The sequence below is a fragment of the Coptis chinensis genome, chromosome 3, assembly GCF_015680905.1.
Source record: "Coptis chinensis isolate HL-2020 chromosome 3, ASM1568090v1, whole genome shotgun sequence".
NCBI classification, from domain to species: Eukaryota; Viridiplantae; Streptophyta; class Magnoliopsida; order Ranunculales; family Ranunculaceae; genus Coptis; species Coptis chinensis.
In genome coordinates, this window is record NC_141458.1 from 49,616,189 (window position 1) to 49,635,063 (window position 18,875).

An 18,875-nucleotide genomic window follows, 5' to 3' on the forward strand; every position below is an offset into this window, starting at 1 on the left:
TTTGTTTTACGCCTGGTAGTGCGTAACTCTTTAAGAAACTTAGCATGGTGAGGTAACTTTTTAATCGCTTCAAGAAAGGGTAGGTTTATCGTTAGATTTTTGAAAACTTCGCTAATCTCATCGAAATTTATATCCTTGGTTAACATGGCTAATCTTTTGGGAAATGGTGGTTTCTCTCTATATTTAGCATATGGATCAACAAGATGTTTAATCTTGGCTTTTTGTTTCTTAGGTTGTGGTTTAACTGGTACCTCTACAGGGGTAGGATCTTCAGTTACTACTTCGGTATCTAGTATAATATCCGGTGTAAGGACTACTGGTGGGGTAACTACAGGCATAGTTACGGCGTTATCAACCACTCTACCAGAACAGAGAGTAGTGATGGCATTTAGCTCACCTATATTTCCATTTTCATTACTTGTATTACCGTTTACCTCAAAGGCTGTGTTTAGTATTTTAGGGTTAAGTATCGCTTTACCTAGAAACACACCTTTTGGTTGTACTTTCTCTTGGTTTAATTACTGTAAGGAAAGTTGGATGGACTGTAAAATCTATTGTTAGGTTTGCATAAAGGTGTCGAAATGATCCGGTGGAGGAGTGTTTGTTACAGGTTGTGTGATAGGAACTATGTCACGTTGATTATTAATGGGTGGGTTGTGATAGTTATTATTTACCGGAACTATACCTCTATTAACGTTATAATTATTATTGTTATAATTATTATAATTCCCTTGTCCTTTTTCTTGTGGTGGTGGAGTTTGGTTGTAATTATTTGCTGGCCTAACATTTTGATTATTATACCCTAGAGGTGTAACTTGTTGATTATTTCTCCAACTGAAGTTGGGATTTTGTCTCCAAGGGCGTTAGGAATAAGATAGCTATTAATGGAGAAAACATTATCTGGTTGTGATGGTTGTTGTTCATAGGCGAGAGGACAATAGGAGTCGGGATGCTCTAGACTCAAACAAAAATTACATGGAATAGAGTTGACATTCATGATGGGGGTAGACTTTTGTTGAACAGAAATATCTTCTACCTTTTAAATGAGAGATTTGATTAAAGTTTTAAGCTTAGGATCGGGTTTAATCTCAAACATACCGGCAGCCTTAACTGTTGAAGAAGAACTAGCGGAGTGGGGGATATCGTCACTACTCCCCCCCCCCAAGTTGTTATTATTACGCTTTGGTTGATCTTCTAAAAACATATAAGTCTCTAAAGCTCCTTTACTGAGGAAACTACCCCCATTCATTATATCAAATACCTCTTTATGGTGGTGTAACAGTCCCTTGAAAAAGGCACGAACTAACGTGTCTTTCGCAAGGTTATGATGTGGACACTCTATAAGAAGATCAGTGAAACGATTCCAAGCCTTTAAAAAGGATTCATGAGGATTCTAGCGGAAAAAATGAATCTTGGAAAGCATTTCATCTGTCTTCAATGGTGGGTAAAAATGTTCCATAAACAATTGAACAAGTTTGGCCCATGAGTCCACAAAATTAGGCATTTGGACAGTTAACCAAGACACCACCTTATCGGCTAGGGTGAAAGGAAACACCCTTAATTTAATTTGTTCCGCACCTACCGTAGGATGATGGAATGTGGTAAGAACTTGTTTAATCCTACGCATATGCTGATAAGGTTTTTCATAGTCTAACCCATGAAAAACTGGTAACAAATTAAATATATTCGGGGGGATTTGGAAATCTACCACTGGGTCTGCAAAAATGATGCAAAATTTTGGGCTATCGTTCAAGGCTTTGTAAAAGTCAGATAAATGAGACTCTCTTTCTTCAACCATTATTTCAGGTGTAGTGTGTGGTATACTAGATAGGTGTGTGTGTTGACGTTCATGATAGATTACGTTAGTCGTTTTTTCTCTACCTGACCTTAATCTCATGCAAGGCTAAGTCCAATATTAAAGAAACATGACAACAGTCAAAACAACCCTAATATGCTAGTATAAATCCTCTAACAGGAGATGCGAGAGAGTAGAAGAAAGAAGTACCTGAATGCCTCCTTGCTTCGCTTATGAATAGTGTCTTGTATACGCGAGCTCAGTGTATTTAACAAGTTAGAAAACACTGAATAACTTAAAGAAATGGAAGTTTGTACTAACCTGTGGAAATCAGGCTGTTCGGAAGAGGGCGCGTGACGTGCTCAGATTTTACCTTTCAAGGGCGCGGGTCGCGCTCTTTACTTACTCGATGTCCAGGCACTTCAGCGCGGGGTGCGCTCTGAATTTGCCTTGGAAGGGCACAGGGTGCGCTCTGAATTTGCCTTAGAGGGGCGCAAGGCGCACTCGTGCCTTGGACAATGTCCAGGCACTTTGGCGCGGGGTGCGCTTGGAAAACAGGCCAATGAGGCGGGGGCCTTCGGTGTATTTCAAAAAAAAAATCAGTTACGAAACAAAGCAAAACAGCCACAGTTAGAACCAAACAAGGGTGGGTGGGTTTAATGGGACTTTGGTAGGATTAACACTACTAAGGGAAATGTAACTAAACACAACTAAGATGGCAGCGGCGCCATTTGATAAATGGTAAAACGAAAGTTTTACCTACGAATAAGTGATGAAACTCAAATGTAAGTAAAACTAAAAACTATTTTTGTGCTCAAGTATCAAAGTTTTCTACTCTCGTTATCAATGCAATATGTTTAGAGTAGAGAATTTGTTCCACTCCTAGTCGTTTAGATGTGAAGTTTCCTAGTTCTTGTAAGCTAACAAAGTCGTGAGAGTAATGGAATTTAATTTAACTACGATGGTGAATTAACTAATCAAGATGTGATAAATGAAATGACGACAATCCAATACTAAATTGACAATATGATAATGAATTAGGGGAATTTGATTCCACCTTGATTCAACTTAATAAACTAACATAGAACACGTTGTAATCCTAATCTTTACGTTTTCATGTAAAGGTTGGGTATTTCTAATCCCTAATTATTCATGGTAATCTCTACCAACTAATAATTAGCATGTGAAGCAATCAAACCCATTCTCATGGTGAACTAATTACTTTCTAGAGTAGAATAGAACATTACAACCAATTCTACGCCAATACAATCAAGTTTCATCAAGGCTTTCTCAAACCCTTCTAATGGAGGTTTAGCCTTGAGTCATTAAACTATCATTAATGGAATAAGAACAATAAAAACAAGACATTATGGAAGAAATGATAATTACTTTATTAATCTAATTGAACAATAGTAATATGATTCGAAATGAATTAAATTGAATTTAAAACTAAGATTATGAATAACTAATTATCAATTTAAGACAAACTAAATCTATGAATTAAGTATTGTATTAGAAACTAAACTTGAAATATAAACTAAGTATTGATTCTAAAAACTAAATTCTTGTTCTAACCACTAATTTCTTGATAACTAACTAGATAACTTAAGAGCTAAGCTTTAGTCTCTTGATATAGAAGAGGCTAGATCCATAATTTTGTGCATGGGCTGAGCAGCCATGGTTTGGGCCGGAAAATCAAGCCCAAAACCTCATTACTTCAGTCCACAAATTTCAGTTGGAAATGATTTCAACAGCCTTTTTGTCCACTTCTGCTCCTTTGATTGGGTCAAGGTTTGGACCATTAGAAATCGCTTTCCAAGCCGGTCGTTTTGACATAAGGTAGGCCCAATTCCGAGGTCTGAGTCCAAAGATACGGCCTTCGGATGTTCTGCTGACTTTTGTGCGCTATTTCTGCTCGTGTTAACTTTGACTTTTCATCTTTGACCGGGCTTTAAAAAGGTTTTTTCTCACTGAATCTTGGCCTTTAATCATATAACTTCTTAGCAACTAACATTTGCTTCTTTATCTCGCAAAAGGGACGCATTTCTGCACATATTCAACTCCGATGACTGAAATACATAAGAACGCGATAACAGTACTAACTCTTACTTATTAATCACATAATTGGTCTAAAAGTAATATTGTTAAGGGGTTAAAACTACAGTTTTGGGCTCTTATCACTTCTAACAGGACCATATTCAGCAAAAGGATTTTCAAAATCATCACCGTCATGATCTTCCTCCTCCTCCACAACACGCGGATTTGGATTCTGATTTTGTAGTTGAGTCATTATGTCAGCCATCTGTTGTGCTAACGCCTCAACCTGTCGTGGTAGTCGTGCTACATCATCACGTTCTATAACATCAGCAAGAGGAACTTTGCGTGCTACAGCAGGTCGTCTTCTTGGAGGCATGGTGCATGATATGAGGCAACTGATACTAACTGATGTAGGGAAGAACTTATAACTTAAAGATTTTCACAACCTACACTAAAGCCTGTTGATTTCTTATGAAATACTAGGGGTTAATGGCTTCAAGGTCTGTTGATTCACGCACAAGGAATACCAAAACAATGGAAACAAGAGAAGAAACTATTAATATTATTAACTCAATCAAAACTAAAAACCTAATATAGACTACCAGCCTTTATATAGGCGTAATACCTTAATTAACACAAAACTCGAAATTTTCCAAAAATGGAAAGTTTTGGGATAACCACATGTTAAGAAACTACTAATCAAAATAGAACTAACCCAACTGACCAAATTGAAAATGGACTCTCCTATCAAAAGATATACTAAAAACAAAACTTTCTTAAAATGGCAAAAACGTGATTTTGAAGGACTAACGATAGATTTAGGGCCCAGGAGGGTGGTGCCCACGGTGAGGGCTGTGGGTTATACTTATTTTGATGGTTCTAATCAAATATGGTCTCGTCCATGTCTTTCCGACTTTGTTGCCCGCTTTTCCAGTTCATTGACATATGCATTGGCATCCTGTACTACATCACATTCTAAACAAGTGACAAAGGAATGCCTTTTGCTCCATTTCATATTATAGAACCAGGACTCATGTGTGAACCATTCTTCGCTGCGACATCTATAGTGAAGTTCCCTTCCCTCAATGAATAGGTAATTCTGCATTGTTCTAATTAACTTCTTTACTGATCTTTTCCATCTTGATTTCAGCTGCGAAGGAAGTTTTGTTGGGTGTGAGTCCCACACCATGTGACAAAAAAAGGTATTGTTCGTGTGAAGAAGTCAAAGTGCGTGAGTGCTTAGATTGGCCTTGCCCAAGGCATGCCCACGCCCTTGCCTTGAAAAAGATGATAATTTTTTTTCAGCCTTTCACGAAACATGTCTACTGGAGTTTGGGAAAACTGAAAATATAAGAGGGCGCGCACGCGCTCATGCTTCTTCATACTAGGTTTTGATATTTCGCCAGAGTATCAAGAACATGTTTTTAGACTGATATTTCCCCAATATAAATAGAAGAGTTTCGGGTTTTGGAAAACTAAGTCTTGAATAGAAACCCAATTTTGTGAGCAACCAAAATTGAGAGGAAACCATTGCAAAGAGAAAAAGCTTGTAAGGAGAGAGGAGTGATCTAGTAAGTTTGGAGAGACTTGAGATGACTAATTGTAATCTTCCTTTCCACACTTATAAAAGGATTTGCTCTTGTGGAAGTAAGCATTATTGGCCGAACCACGTTACATCTTGTGTTGTGGTATGCTTTACTTTCTTTACTTTATTATTACTTGTTTGTGATTGTTGTTGATTGCTTAGGAAGTTGGGTTGGTTGTTGGTTGTAGTGAAAGTTTAGATTTTTATTGTAGTTAGATTGTCCAAGTCCAATCTATTTTAGTGGGGATCGATTGGTATCGTTTTCCCCCAACAAGTTTCCCCCTATAACTACTAGAACCACTGGGATAATCATAATTTAATTTGTCTAACAGTTATCGACTGCTATTTCTATTGCTAAGACCACTGATGTACATTCAGCAACAAAATTAATTAGTAATAACACTAATTAATTCTTTGTGCATGAACTCCCAAAAGATATGGATTTGAATCTCTAAATAACACTACACCATCCCCTCCATTTCCTGGATTTCCTAGCACAACACCATCTGTGTTTGTTTTGCTCCAATACCATTCCAAAAGTCGTGACAATTTTGATGTCCACCGGATGCAAGAGTTGTTTTTTTTTAAGAAAAAAAAAATTAGAAACATATTACAATGATCTGGTGAGAATTAGAAACATATTAAAATGAAATCTTTCCCAAAAACCTATTAAAGAGCTTGAAGATGAGAATTTAATTTTTATTTTATTTTGATTGGCAAGCTTGTTTTGAATGGGACTAGTAACTCTTTGATGCTGGCGGAGTTCGGGTCCTAGACCTATGGTATCATCACCAAAAGTTTTACCAACTTTGCTAGAAGAGAATTTGAACTTGGAATAATAATTTATCTCATTTAATTTTAAACTAGTTTAAAGCACGTGGCACACGATTTTATTAGATAGGATTTTGGGTGGGGCTAGAGAGAAGAATAAAAAAAAATGTGAAGGTTGGGTGGGCCCTTTTATATAGGAGAGAAAAATGCATAAAATAGGTGTGAGGACATGTTTTGCAGTAATGATACACAGACTTTAGGGATCGGATCAGATTGGATAAAGAGCTTTCGGAAAAAAAAATCAATTTTTTTCGGATGGCAATATCATTTCCAAATCCGATCCAATTATTTTTTGGATCACAATTTCTTTTCCGAATTTTGAAAGTTCAGAAATGGCAAAATTCGAAAGTAAATCGGAAATTTGAATTATATAATTGGATTCTCTTTTAGGGATAACCATTTTTATCCAGCTAATACATTCATTTTAGTAATCATTTTGAAATGTATTAATTCAGTAAATAATTTAGACTTTTTAACACGTTCATTCAGTAAGTTATTTTTTTTTTCATGTTAATGCATTAATTCTATAAATAGGAAGATGGGAGGAAGAGAGACATGTACTAGAATGACAATCTCGATTTCTTGAAGGTGTGAGAAAGAGACAATGTTTTACTTCTCTAGGGTTTTTATTTGGTTTGTAAACTATATGTAATTTTAATTTATTATGAAATTTAGGGTTACTATGAAATAGACGGCTAATATATCTTAAAAGTTCGGAAATTAATCATCGGATCGGATTTTGAAAACACATCCAATTCCGATCCAATTATTTTTTTGGAAAAATCGGATATTGGAACACAAATATTCTTGCCAAATTTAGAAAAATTGGGTTTTCGGAAAAAAAAAATTGCACCCCTAACAGACCTACTAATTTGACCTACTTAACCGACCTATTAATAGTAACTATTGATTTACATAGAGATACGTGTCTGTGTGTATTGCAATGTGAACCAACGTCCAAATTGTGAGTTGCAATAGTAGGTTTAAAAAGTAGGTCCGTGTATCACTACTCACACGTTTTGCTTAGTGGGTTCCATTTTTTAGAGTAAAAAATAGGGAGAAAAAATGTGTGAACGTATTTGTGACGGCGCAGTGACGGGCTCCTCTAGGCTTTATACATAGAATAGATTATCTTTCATGATAATATAGTCTGAATACAAATAGGGAAAGAAGTAGAATAATGTTATTACCATTTTGTATATATTTTATATTTTTATTGCTAATTAATAAACATTTAAACAAGCCAAAAATAATAATTAATTAGTTAGTTAAATAAATTGGGATGCACGCAGCACGCGTTAACACTCTATAAGCGTCAGAAGTGCAAGGCAATAAGAACAATCGTTCTGATTTATTTATTTTTATCTTAACCACAAAGGAAAGTAGGAATTAATTAAAATGAAAATGCAATTACAGATTCTTTTGGGTACTTGACCAGCTTCAACACACTTCAGTCTTTATTATTCCAAATAATACAGCATGAATGTTGTTGATGCATGTGTACTTGACTTGACTCAAAACATATTTTAAGTCATATAACACTCAGAGTACGATACACCGCAACAAGTCTATATGCTTTGTTCAAAAGCAACTTACACCACAAGTAGCAGTACCATCTCAGACACCTATCTTATTCAGAACTCTGCCATCTCTGTCTTATCAAAATAACATGCTGATGGCCCTCCATTTGGGAGCTGTTGGAGAATATACGGGATAATCTAAGATCATTGATTTGATCTTATATATTATATTTGTTTCTATTGTTATCTCTTCCCAGTTTAATAAATATATGGTCTTTGTCAATTACTAAGACAAGCCTTTACACAAAACTAGTTGGTATCGGAGCCAACTCGATCTCCTTCCCATCACCGCTACCATCCCCTACCCATATCTTTCCACCACCACAACCTCCACCATCATCCCAAAAAAAGATTGATAAGCTTTTCACTATAGTTCAGAATGCTACTGTCCTTACAACTATGACTGCCTCAGGTACTCCTACTGCTCTTCATGTTAGATTGGATTCTGGTAAACCCATATGGGTTCTTGATTTAGGGGCTAATGACCATATGACTTGTGAGTCTAATCTTTTTACATCCACTGTATCTACTATCCATCAATCTGTACGCCTTCCTGATGGGTCATCTACCCCCATTCTAAGTAAGGGGGAGGTTTGGTTTTCACCATCTATTACGCTTCAGTCTGTCATGCATGTGCCAAACCTTTCCCTTAATTTGTTATCTGTTAGTAAGTTAGCCAAAAATTTCAATTGTGTTGTCATTTTTCTCTCTGACCGATGTCTTATCCAGGACCAGAGTACGAGGACAATTTTTGGCATGGGGTATGAGCGTGACAGACTTTACTATTTTGGGGAACCTCCACCGGTCACTACCTTGCAAGGCTCTATGTTGCCAACTTCTGGCTCTTATGTTTTCTCTTTATAGTCTTTGAACTTATGGCATGCTTGCTTAGGACATGTTAACTTCCAGTATCTTTGTTTGTTATTTCCCGAATTAATAAAAGCTTGCAAGTCTCATAAGTTTTATTGTCACATTTGTGCATTGTCTAAGCATACTCGTTCTAGTTATATTTCTAGAATGCATCGTACTCCCTGTGCATTTGACCTTGTTCATTCTGATGTTTGGGGACCGTCTCCGGTAACATCCTAGTCAAGACACCGCTACTATGTCACTTTTATTAATGATCATACCAGGTGTACTTGGGTTTATCTGCTCAAGCAAAAATCTGAGGTTCTCTCTTTATTTACCAATTTTCTCAGAATGGTTAAGACCCAGTATAATGTTACGTTAGGGGTATTCGATCTGACAATGCCAAAGAGTATGTTTCATATGCCTTTGTGTCTCAACTTAATCAACAATGCATTCTCCAACAACTTTCCAACACCTACACACCTGAACAAAATGGGGTTGCTGAAAGAAAAAACCAAAGTCTTATGGCAATTGTTCGTTGCCTTTTACGAGGAATGAATATTCCCAAATCTTATTGGCATATGGCTGTTCTGACTGCTGGTTATCTTCTTAACCGTACACCGAGTCGTGTTTTGCATAGTAAAACCCCTTTCCGTCTTCTTCATCCGGATAAAGTCTTATTCCCGATAGCTCCCAGGGTGTTTGGATGTACTTGCTATGTCCAAAATTATAGTCCAAGTCGACCAAACTTGGATGATAAATCAATCAGGTGTATATTTCTGGGATACCCTGCCTTCTCAAAAGGCTATCGTTGTTATGATCCCCATACTCGTAGGTTGTATCATACCATGGATGTGAATTTTTTGAAAGATACACCATTCTTTGTTCCGAAACTCTATTTGCAAGAACACGATACCTTTATGGACTCTCCTTTTCCACCTAGAAATGAAAACTCTATCCATGTTTGTCCTTTATCTATTTTTGATACTAATTCACAGGTACTTGAGCAGCCTTTGTAAGAAGATGTTCGTCATTCCCATGCCCCACCCCCTGCCAGACTCCTTTGCTCCTGGTGCCTTTTCCCCAGGTAACTCTACTCCTGTTTCTGAGTCTATTACACTATCTGGTACACATGTTACCCCACCACCACCACCACCACTTTCTAAGTCTTCACGGGATAGGCATCCCACTGACTGTCTCATTGTTTCCTATTGCACTCATCATCCTATTAGAGAGTTTGTTTCTTACCAGGGACTATCTAGCTCTTATCGGGCTTTTCTGGCTGCAATGTCTTCAATTTCAATTCCGAGATCAGTTTATGAGGCTTTGCGTGATCCCCATTGGGTTACTGCAATCTAATGTGAAATGGAGGCCCTGGAACGGAACCATACATGGGATATGGTTTTCTTGCCACTCGGTGAGAAAACAGTTCAATACAAATGGGTGTTTTCTATTAAGTATTTGGCAGATGGTAACGTGGATCGTTACAAGGCTTGATTGGCTGCCAAGGGTTTACCCAGGTTCCTTGTAAAGATTTCGGTGATACATTTGCTCCAGTGGCAAAAATTTCTTTTGTACGGCTTTTGATCTCATTAGTATCTTCTCATTCTTGGCCTCTGTATCAGCTGGATATCAAGAATGCTTTTCTTCATGGCAATCTAACAGAAAACTATTTATATGGATCCTCCACCTGGTTTTCGCGGTGAGGGGGTGTATGCTGGGAAAGTGTGTTGTCTTCGGAAATCTCTATATGGTTTGAAACAATCACTACGGGCTTGGTTTTCTCGTTTCAGCCAGGTGGTGTTGTCTCTTGGTTTCAACCGCTGCCAATCTGATCATACTTGCTTTGTTCGAATGAACAAGTTTCGACATTGTGTCCTCCTTCTTGTGTATGTTGATGATATTATAGTTACAGGGTGATGATATATGTGATATATGTGGCACTGCTCAAGTAAAATCTTATTTGAGTAAGGCATTTGATGTGAAAGATTTAGGGCCCCTTCGATACTTCTTAGGTATTAAGGTAGCACATTCTCGACATGGGATTTCTCTATTTCAGAGGAAGTATATTCTAGACTTGTTGAAAGATACAAGCATGTTAGGATGTAGGTCAGCATTGTCACCTATGGATCCTAATACGAAACTCTCTTCTGAGTCTGGCGAATTGCTTTCAGATCCATCTCAGTATCAGCGTTTGGTTGGGAGATTGATTTACTTGACTAACATCAAGCCTGATGTAGCCTTTGCGGTTAGTGTTGTTAGTCAATTTATGCATGCTCCTCGTACATCTCACATGGAGGCTGTTTATCATATCCTGAGGTATCTCAAGTCATGCCCAGGACTTGGTTTGTTTTATGCATTAGGTAGACAGTCAGGACTGTCTTGTTATACAGATGCAGACGATGTGCGCTGGTTCCAAGACAGATAGATAGTCGACATCTGGTTTATGTACTTTCTTTGGGTCACACCTGATATATATCTTGGAAAAGTAAGAAACGAAATGTTACTTCTAGATCTTCTGCAGAGGTTGAATACTGTGCGATGGCTCAGGGAACTTGTGAGATTCTTTGGCTACATTCTCTATATGATGAGTTGGGTTTTTCGGTGGGACATTCTTCTAAGTTGTTCTGTGATAACAACTTAGCCATAATGTTTGCTTCCGATTCTGTGCTCCATGAGCGGATGAAGCATATTAAAGTAGATATACATTTCATACGGGAGAAGGTCAAAGTCGGGGTTATTGTTCCAGTGTATGTTCGATCTATAGCACAAACAACAGATATGTTCACCAAACCAGTTGGACCTTCATTGCTCAGGAGTTCCATTGTCAAGCTGGGCTTGATAGATATCTTCGCTCCAGCTTGAGGGGGTGTGTTGGAGAATATACGGGATAATCTAAGATCATTGATTTGATCTTATCTATAATATTTGTTTCTATTGTGTTATCTCTTCCCACTTTAATAAATATATGGCCTCTGTCAATTACTAAGACAAGCCTTTACACAAAACTAGTGGAGCAAAGTCAACATAACAGGACCTCTAGCCCCGTCTTGGATCGATATGGTACCTGTACGCCAATTTATGTCAGTATTGACAAAGCCCGGGTGAACACAATTAATGTACATATCAGGGTACTTCTTGGCAAGAATAATTCTAGTATAGGCATTAAGCGTCATCTTTGATACACTAAAAGCAGGCAACATCATCGGCCATCTGTTTTCTTCAAGCTTTCCTTACTTCAGATAATGTAGGAATGTTTTGATTATACTATCTACTCTATCTTCAGTTAACGTGCTTATATTCCTTAGTTCCTCGAGGATTTTTTCATTTGGAATCCTCTGCAAGCAATGAGCAATATTAGTGCCGGATAACCTTTATGTACGTAATACTTGATTTTCATTTTTAACGGGAGACAAATTAAAGTTATTTGTTATGCTTTGTGACCTTGAGCTCTGATCTAAGAGAAGACACATTGACAATCCTAGCTCCTGAGGTAGAGAGCGAGAGAAGAGGCATAAGAGATTCTGTCACCCTTTTGCAACCGTAGTAGTTGGTGTCAAGGCATACTTCAGCATTTTCATATGTTTGTTGTTGTTAGGATTACTTTAATCCTACATCTTTAACATGCTAATCTAGTATTGATCAAAAAAAAATTAAAAGAAAAATACCTTCAAAGCCTCCGAAATTAGAGATTGACAGTAAATAGAAACTTTCCAAAGCTGAATCCAAATCACGTAGTCTTCAGCCTTCTAGTAGTATTCACCACACAACACACCACAAAAACACTTTTGCTTTTCTCCTACTTTTAGTTGTACTTTTTCTGGAAAGACTAATGGTCCCTTTCTCTAAAAAGTCATTCTCTTATATAGGGAAACTTTGAGAATACGTAGATGTGTGTGTAGTGGGATCCACTTAGGATTCCAAGTCTTATCTTAAGAAGACAAGTCCTTGTCATACAAGTACTTGTACTTGATATATTAAAACCCTTTTAATATATATCTCTTTAATATGGAAAGTGCCCATTAACAAATCCATATTTACAATAAGGCCCTTGGAACTTTCAAGAAAGTCCTTTCCTACCATTAATTATATCTAAGTCCCTCCACCTATCTTGTATTCACAATTAGACCATTGGGAATTTGTTCTTCTTGTCACACCCATGTCTAATTGACCCAATTTGACATTTAACATCAATTGAGCATTAAGAAACTATTTCTTATACCGGCCGGGTTTGAGCTCAATTAGTTATGTCACAATTTCCTAATACATAACTCCGTAGAGTGGTGGATCCTTTATTAGAATTCATGATTCAAGACGTCCTACATTTATTACCCAAAACGTTAAGTCTACTCTATGAATAGACATTACTTTTTAACGTCTCAAAGTAATAAATTTGAGACACAATGAATTTTCACAATTCCTCAAGTCTAGGGATTAATTGGTAGAGTGAGATTTGCACACTAACCTTAACAGTGAATTTATAGTGTGTTCTCACTTTGATCCCTCGATTGTCGGTCATGTGACTACACCAATATACAAACTTAGAGTCACACTCAAATGATTGAGATATCATCATCCTATCATATAGCAGTTATGTATATTACAGTCTTATAAGTGAAGCGTCCGACTTCACCCCTAACTGTGAGTATTCTAGGTAAATAGATACAATCAAATCTCCCGCACATGACTCTTCATACGCTTGATTGTTCTAATTCTATTACCTATGGAACTTATGGTTTCATCATATGATATTAGTTCACCCATATGCATAATAATAAGATTCATGTATTTAATTAAACATCATCATATATAATCAATAAACGTTCATTGGCTTTGTAAAGGCCAAATATCCTAACAGTTGTATCACTGCATACACCTTGCACTGTGCTGGTTGCCTTGCCAGAGAGCTACAAAAATAGTAACTTTTATATTAAACTTCTTGAGCAGACACTGCACAAATTATTGAATCACATATATGCCCCAACTTACCCAAGTTATTGGATCAATGTTCAAGGCTTTCAGACCTTCTTTGATCATCGACTATGACTCCAAATTCTGCAGCATTGTTTACATGCATTCCTTGACCTTTGATATTATACACTATTGCATATAAAAACTGAGCTACTAACACTAGCTAGCAAGCTAAGCAACGGAACATTATTGTTAACTTGAAATAGATAAATGCTTGAAAATTATCCTTAATCAGAGTTGCACAAGTCCTTGTGTATAGGGAGCTTAATTATCCACTAGAAAGTAGGCCCGTGCATACGCACCGGCTCTTTTGAAAACATGTTCAACAATCATAAATATATACATATAGAAATTTTCTAACAAATCGTGATTCCCGTTATAGTTGCTAACCTATTGTAATTTCATAACAAATCGTTTTAATTAAGTTTTAAAAACCCGTTTTAATTTTATAACAAATTGTTTTAATTAAGTTTTATAAACCCATTTTTTAACCCCGTTTTAATAGTTGACTTAATTTAGAAATATGATTTCCGTTTTAATAGGAGAATGATTTTTTGTTTTAATTAGATATGCTATATTTTTCGTTTTCAATAGACAAGGAATTCCCGTTTTAATAGAAAAAAAAATTTCCGTTTTAATTAGAAGGGTTAGAATTTTTTTTTTATAATAGAGGAGGAATTTATGTTTTAATAGAAAATTGATTCCCCTTTTAATTAGAAGTGTCTAATAAATAAGAAAGGAATTCCCGTTTTAATAGGAGATGATAATGTGAAATTTTAATAGAGCTCGAAAATACCTTTTGTGGGAGCTTTAATATTAAGATATAGATAGATGTCAATTGTTTCTTTGCATGCAATTTTATTTAATTCTTGTACTAATCAAAATTGAGAATATAGTTTTATAGCGCCCACCAGTAAAATGGATATTTATGAATTGAATAATGCATGGAAAAGGAAAACTGGTAGTGGCAACATGTTACTACGTACGTAAGAAAGATTAATATAAGATAATATATGCTATGTCCGTTATGCTTTCTTTTAATTTGTAGATGAAAAGGAGTTAAGGACGACAAATAGAGTGTAATTGTCTTTCGGTTCTCAAGTTAAGGACGACGACAGATACAGAGTGTAGTCAAAAGGAGTTTATTGATTGCCGGGCGATCAATCGTTGGTTAAGCCCAAAATGCCAGCTTTTGATCAAAAGCATAAATGGAGGATATTTGTTACTTTCATTTAAGTAGTTTTAAGTCAAGCATAAATGTTTCAATATTGGCAATGGGCACTGGTGGTATGGACTCTTCGATCAGTTAATGACTTACCAAGATATATCAAATCTCCCAAATTGAGAGTGGATGAAGCTGGCCAAGGAGTGAGAATTAGCAGGATTGCAAACGTCAAGCTGATGAAAAACTATATTGGACAATCCAGATGCAAGCAGTGATGAAGTTGCATCCATTCCTCTCTTCGCGTCTCAAGCTCTTAACACAACTTACACTCCTTTCTGAGCCAATTGTCGAGCGATCTCAAGCCCTATTCCCTTATTTGCACCTGTGACCACTGCAAACCTGTTGGGCATTGACTGTTTGTTGTGCACTCCCATTTTCGGAACGTTATTTGACATCATGCAATGGGTAACGTTTGAATTTTTTCGGGTGTGTTTGATTGACAGGAGAATGCTACTAGAGAATAGCTTTTCCAGAACATTAACACAAGAAGAAAACATCTTGGTGTTGACAGTTTGATACTTTGTGGTAAAGTTAGCAGCTAGAACTATGGAAGCTCAACAAGAGTTGACACCCACAATTACTGACAACGAAGAAACGAAAGCATACAACTGCTAAACAAATTTCAAACTTGTTGAGCTAATTTTGCTCTTTAAGTAAGAGGGGTGTTTATATAGATGTTACCCGTAGGTCCCCATATGGAAAAGGTAGCCACGTACCTTCATTCTGTACATTGAATCTTTGGTGCATCAACCCCCTTCCATTCATCTGTTGGTAAAAGTTGTGCCATGTCGCCATCGTGTCACATGAGCTAAGAATTATGGGAAGAAAGTGCTGAGATTATTCCACCCCAATTTCTAGTCCATTTGTTTTTTTAGGTAGGTAAGCTAGCTCGTTCAATTGAATTGAAGTGGGGGGATTGTGACAGGTTCACATCTCACTCAAATTCAACACTTGGTCATTACAAAGAATCAACAAAGCACAAAGCACTATCTGAATCTATGCTCCCATCTTGTAATCCATGAAGATCTACCAAGATGTGTTCTCGGTGAGTGTAACTTGTTGAAAACGAATAAAGAAAACAATTAAGAGACAATGACAGAATTAACAGGTAATAACCAAGGCGCGGATTAGGCTGTTCTTAATAAAAGATTTCGCCCCTTCCGATAGTGCAGAAAGGCAGCAGTGGCGTCTTTCTCACAAGATTCAATGGTTAACAGCACACTACAAGAAATGAGGTCTTTGGCGACAAAAAAAAGCGTCGCTGAATATTGTGAAAGCGTCGCTAATTATATTTCGGCGACGTTTTTTGGAGTGTCCCGCCATCGTGGATAATGATATAGTCGGCAAAGATACATAGCGACGATTTTACAACGTCGCCAAAGATGAGATCTTCACCGACGATGCAAAACGTCGCTATTGCTTTTATTTCGTCGCTAACTCATTTCCGTATTCTCTACACAATAACGTCGCAAAAGATGTACTTTTAGCGACGTCTTCAAAATCGCTGATAGTAATGCCTTAATAGCAATGTTTCTATCGTCGGTAAATATCCAAAATTTTGAAAATTTTAGCGTTGTTCGCGACGTTATAATCATCACTATAAGTCTAACTTTTTTAAAAAAAATGGTGTTATTAGCAGCGTTTTTAGTGTCGCTAGATATGAGCAACGTTTCAAATAAATTGTTGCTAAAATTTTATTTTTTTAAATTTATATTTGCATGTAAATTATTTGGCGAATATAAAAGAATCATTAGAAGTTGTGCCATTGTTTGTTTCTTTTTATATTTTTTTTCTGGACATACAACAATTAAACCTAATAAAAGAAACAAAACATCAATTACCTAAAACTCAGATAAGAAAGAGGTCGGACAATTTACTTTATTAATGATAATAAGAAAGAGTAACATCATTCTCTCAAAGTTTCTTATGAACTCATCTTACATAATAATACTATAAAAAAAATGACAATTTCTCAATTTGAAACCATCTTCGCAAAAAAAAACTTTGCTAACACATTGACACAATTGCACATTGATTTACCAACGGCCTCTTGCAATACAAACCCATTTCTCTTCGACATAAGTTTATCAGAAAAAAAAAAAATACGATTCATTAGACCTAAAGCTTTGAATGAAAGTTTAACTCTTTTTAAAATTAATTAATTCTTAAGTTTGGAAAACAATACATGTTATGTGCTTTGTGTGCATACATGAACATACCTAAACGCTTAGTAACTTTGCATGTAAAAATTCAACTTATTGACATTCCATAGAGAATAACATAATACTAGATAGATGATCATATTAAGCTAAAACAAACTAAAAAGGATCATTCCTTTACATCTTAAGAGAAGTCTACAACTCCCTTTACTCCTAAGAGTACCTTGACTACCAATATAAAGTTCTCTAGTGAACCAGTTAATGTACAGTAGCAATCATTCCTCAAACAAATTTACAACTTAATACCTTAATTAGAAGTTAGAATCAATGTAATTAGGTGTAACAATAGGATCAAGTGCAACTTGATCCTATCCATTTACTATACCAACCCCATCACACAAATAGGAAGCATCACTATTTAGACAAGTAAAAGCAAGCAACATTGAACCTGTTTCATTGAAGATTTATACCCTCGCCCAATATACAACAAGGAATGTGTTAGTACAGCCACCTCTCTGCAACTCTGCATTAGCAAACAAAGCAACATCAAGTAAAAAAAAAATTAATGGGTATCCAATTTGATTTGTACATAACCCACCCACCCACCCCCCAATATCTCCTATTTTTTCTCTTTTGCCTAAACATCCCATGATACCTCAATGGAAAGTTGAAATATATATTACAAGATTTATTGACGATAAACTCAAAAAATCATTTCAACGAAGAAAAGGCCAGCCTCATCAAAAGGATCTCTTAGGTGATGACCATTACCAAATATAATATGGCTTACTTTAGACCAAAGATATGAAGTAAAACAAGCAAAATACGAATCAGTAGATTGACTACCTGATACTAGCAGGATCTTTTATCTAAAATTCACCTTTATCTGCGTCATAGCCACAAACAACAACAAAATGACTTGCAAAGAGATAAAATCATAGACCACTTATTATTATTTAAGTAAAGAGTCATATGTTTCAGATTTGCACAAGCTAGGTCAACTTCTCTCTTTGTAGAGAGAGAAAACTTCCTGCTACATAAAAGTTTTATGAATAGATAAGGGAAAAGAAAGGAACTTTTGATTCCGTCAGTCCTCAGTTGGAGCTAAAAGTCAATTCTCAAAAAACAAGGAATTAGGAGAAATCGGAAAGTTGGATATGAACACTTAGAATTGACTCAAAATAAGAATAAGAAACAAGTAACCCAGTCACAGGTTTAAGCCTTAACAAGAAAGAAGAACAAGAAGAATAGTTATAGTGAATGATTTCCTCATGAGCAGAATATCAAATATTTAGTTGTCATATTACCAAAAGAATGAACTGTTTCAATTGCTTTACATGTCAAAAGAAGTATAAACCAATAACTCACTAGAGGATTAGTATAGAAAACACAACTTCTTACCTGTATAACCTGCATTTACGTCATACAAGCCTGAGACAAATATCCCCCGATTACGTCATATTGGCTGAAGTCTTTAAGGGAAACTAAAATCATAGAACTCTTGAAAGTAATTAAACACGGAAAACAGTAACACGACTATAATCTTCAAACTTGGTGAAAGAATACCAAACTAAATTTAAAGTGATAAACACATGAATGAAAAAATAACATGGATACTTGACTCGACTGAATGTCACAAAAACAGAAAGGACTCCACGAAGGGAAAAATAAATTGTAAGAAAATTAAAACAAGGCAAGATTATAATGGTTAACCAATGCGATTGCAATATAATTGCCGGAAAGTATTACTCTGAAAGTTCTTCACTACCAAGCACCTGCCTTTGTGATAAGAAAAATATATCAACTAATCTCAGTCAATTTCATGGATGTGGAAAAATATAGA

General features: G+C 36.2%; 1 long non-coding RNA gene and 1 pseudogene across 1 annotated transcript; one reads left to right on the forward strand and one right to left on the reverse strand.

Moving 5' to 3' along the window:
* The first annotated feature begins 8,171 nt into the window (after positions 1-8,171).
* On the forward strand, positions 8,172-8,787 carry LOC147509889 (uncharacterized). The gene is made up of 2 exons (XR_015216670.1): positions 8,172-8,240; positions 8,558-8,787. It is a non-coding gene; the product is annotated as an uncharacterized LOC147509889 (long non-coding RNA).
* A 2,898-nt stretch (positions 8,788-11,685) lies between these two features.
* LOC147509890 (short-chain dehydrogenase/reductase 1-like) lies at positions 11,686-15,232 on the reverse strand (annotated as a pseudogene).
* Between the last annotated feature and the right edge of the window lie 3,643 nt (positions 15,233-18,875).